The sequence below is a fragment of the Galeopterus variegatus genome, unplaced genomic scaffold, assembly GCF_000696425.1.
Source record: "Galeopterus variegatus unplaced genomic scaffold, G_variegatus-3.0.2 Scaffold498, whole genome shotgun sequence".
In the NCBI taxonomy this organism is placed as follows: domain Eukaryota; kingdom Metazoa; phylum Chordata; class Mammalia; order Dermoptera; family Cynocephalidae; genus Galeopterus; species Galeopterus variegatus.
This window is the reverse complement of record NW_007726609.1, coordinates 536124-539910: the sequence shown is the minus strand read 5'-3', so window position 1 is coordinate 539910 and position 3787 is coordinate 536124.

The window sequence follows — 3787 nt, the reverse complement described above, 5'->3', positions numbered from 1 at the left end:
CTGGCCCCCGAGGAGAGGCAAAGGACACAGCAGCAGGACCAACACTGCCCTTTTTCCTCCTGGAGACCTACAGTATTTGGCTGCCATGGAAGGAGAGCCCCACGGCTGGGCCCCCCCTAGCTAGTGGTATCTGTGCACCCCGTGTGGGGAGCCAGCCTCTGAGGTTGAGCCTACAGATAGATTCTGATCAGCAGCCCCTCCAAGCTTGAATGGAAAGGACCCTCTGACCCCATGATGGCTGAGCATTAGCACCCTGTACCAGGACATCCCCAGACCCTTCATGGAAAGCCACAACAGCAACGACGCTGCATTGAGACCTCCTGAATCTCCCAGACTGAGTCTGAGCAGGTCCGTTTTAGCAAAATCCAAACACAGTTGCACAAGTCTTTACCAGCACTCACTCTGCATTTGCACATTTCAGAGATGAAACAGAGCCCATCCTGCCCTCAAGGAGCTCCTTGTCTGGTTGGGAGGATGGAGAGGGGAAGCACAGACAGAAAAACATGCCCACAACTGACTGATGCATGGAAACCAGGACACACTCTCTCACTCAGGTACACAGGTACACAGGTAGGCAGGTATAGACAGAGACCAGTGTTGAAACTTGGTGACAAACTTATGATTTCGTTTATTGCAACAAATTAGGTACTGGGCCCTGGGTACATAGAGTTGAATCAGACTCAGTGCCAGCCCTAGAGGAGAAGTTCACACCCAGAGAGGAGAGGGACACTAGCCAGACAATCACAATACAATATGTTAAGGGCTAAATTATACAAATGGCCCAGGGAGCCTGGATTACCTCTGCCTGGTCAGAGAATGCTCCACAGAAGAGGGACACATTTCCGTAGAGCCTTGAAGGACAGATGGAGTTCACTAGAAAGAGAAGGGAAGACAGGGTATGCCTGGCAGGGGAAACAGCAAACACAGAGGTCTGGTGGTGAGAAAATACAAGGTGTATTGGGGAAACTGCTCATGTGTCCGAATGGTTTGCTGGCTAGCAGGAGGGGCTGAATATTGAAAGTACTGGGGGCAGATCTTGAGTCAGGGAGGAGGGGAGATTTGACCCAGGGATTCAGGCAGTAGCGGTGACATTGGATAGGGTCACATCAGAGGCAGAAAGGCAAGGAAAGATGGGAAAGGCTCCTCCCCAGATTTGCCATTGAAGACTGTTCCTAGATTTGCTGATGGATTTTCAGACAAAGAGCAGGACGGCGCCCTTAGCAGCCAACCAGTCAGCAGCCCAGCTTTCCTGATGCCTGTCCTTCATCCTCCCCTCTTCTGCCAGTCTCCCCACTCTTCAGCCCAGCCCTCTGGGGCAATGCTAGGTCCAGGCTCTCATCCATCTCGAAAGAGGCAATTCTGAAAACCAGAGAGAAGCCACTCTACCTGGTCAGACAGCCCTTTAGATATAACCACCGGGTCTGAAAGGCCATCCTGTCTCTTGTCTCCTCTCCCTGAGGACCTGAGGACACAGACTGAGGGCCAAGGAGTGCCTGTGGCACTTGTCAATGTCCTGACTTCTTGTCTGCAGGCACTGATTTCTCTCCTTCCTGATCTTTTAGGAGAGGTGCCCTGAATTCTACGCCGGGTCATTACAGAGCCAGAGATGGAGACTCCTGGAGACCCAGCCCGCCTTGCTGCAGCCCCTTCAGACGCATCTGGGAGAGCAGTCTGACCTCCGCCAGAGAGTGTCTGCGTCCAGGCGAGCTGAGTGAGGCTCAGCCAAAGTGTGTCTGCATCTAGGCAAGCTAAGTGGGGCTCAATTCACACCGACTGGAGCCGCGAGGCGAGTTTATGGTTCTTGATTACACCCAGCAGGGAGGCCTTCTTAGTGATGAGAGAGAAATATTCAACAACCTGTCTTTGCAATGTGCTGATCTCTTGGAGAGAGAGCTCGGAAGGGAGTGGAGGAAGGGCTTGAGAGAAAGAGAGATTTATGATTTATGAGTGAAGAGAAGGTGTTTTTCTTCTAATCCAGGGCTGCCCAAAACCACCTTAACATTTCCTCTTTCTCCTCATTTGTTTTTGCTTTGGTGTAACTTTGAGGCAAAATGGTCCTATCCCTGTGGGCCTCTGCAAGCCAGTGTGGAAAGATGCGTGCCTGGGAGGAGCGTGGTCCATTCAGCCCTCTCAGCACTGGCTCAGAGCTAGGAGAGGCCCCAGGCAGCACTGCCTTCCGAGGCTCCTGCGTCGCCCTCTTTGAAGCACCTTCTCTCCCTTGCAGCACTTTTCACATTCTGCTTTACACTCAAACTGCATCTGCCGCACTGGCGCCCAAACACGGGGCCTGGCTCATAGTCGGTGCTAATAAATGAACAAATGGACAAATGGGCATGCGTCCGTCCTGCCTTCCCAGGCGAGGCCTCCTGGCCACCCGCAGGCCCCTTCCAGGAACTCATACAAAGTCACACCAATTGTGTTTTTTGAATATAAGTGACAAGTGAATCCACACCTTATAGAGCTTCAGCACTCTCGCTGGGCTGCCCTCACTGTGCCGCTATTTCTGAAGCTCATTTTAAATGATACATCAGATGTCTCCAGAAAATGGGACACTGGGGAAAGAGAGGGGGGCTTTTCTGAAACAACATTTTTGTTGCTTCTTAATCATTCATAGGAACTAGAGTTTTTAAATCACCGGATCTGAAAGCACCTCCCAGTGGATGGTCGTTGAGTGTGTGGTAGGGGGAGGGAAATAGGGGTCCCAAATTTCTGCAAGAATCCTGAGCTCTTCCTTCCCAAGCCATCAGAAAGGGGTCTGGTGACTGGCCATTTTCCTTTATCCTCTATCCACCCTCCTCAACTCCCCAAGGGCTCTCTTATGGCCCAACCAAGACCCCTGCCACTTCCCTTTCTGCCTGTCTCCTTCCTTGAGGCGCGGGAAGGGGCATCTCAGAAGGAGAACAAGGCACCCTTGTCTTTGAAACAACAGAATTCCGACCTCCAGGATGCGTCCTGGGTTCCTGTCCCCAGGGTGGGAGGGAGCCAGGAGCCCAGTTGGGGAGTAGGGGGTGGGTACCAGGCCTACCACCACCAGCAGAAGAGGGGAGGCTCCAACCGAGGACCAGCTCCGCAAAGCACCATCTTCAAGGCCTGCAAGCTCAGTGTCTCTGCCTTGGGGATTAGGCATCTGGCCCACCCTGAGGCAGGCTGGGTCAGCAAGTGAGTGGGCTCTCCAGGCTCCAGGGTCCTGGGGTCGCCCGTCTGCGTCCCTGACCCCCGAGGCTGCAGAGACCGCGTCAGCCACCTCCCCTTGCCTCTGGCTCTGTAAATCTTGGTACCCACCGAAAGGGGAGGGGGACAGCGCCACGGGGACGATGCGGGAGCTCCAAAACTTGACGCTGAAAGTTAATCCGCTGAAGCGTAGCCCAAAATAAGCGCACTGCCTAATGTGCCGGGAACTGGCGGTCGCAAGGCCGGGCTGCTAGCGGATGTCTGCGCATCTCCGCCCGCCCGGAGCCTGCATTTAGCGCCAGCGAGGGAGTCTGGGCTGGAGCGCTGCGTTCACACCGACTCGAGCCGCGAGTTTATGGATCTTGATTGCACCCAGCAGGGAATCCTTTTTAGTGATGAGAGAAAAAATATTCAACAACCTGTCTTTGCATTGGGTGTGTTGGACACACTTCCCTGCTTCGGAATCAGACATATGTGAGTTGTGGGAGTAGAGCTGCTGTCAGCAGGCCAGAACGCGCCTCTCCTCCCCGCTCCTCCCCGCGTCCCCGCGCAGGGGGCGGGGAGCCCCGAGGGGCTGTGTGTGGCCGGCCCCAGCTCGGCGGGGACAGGACAGGCC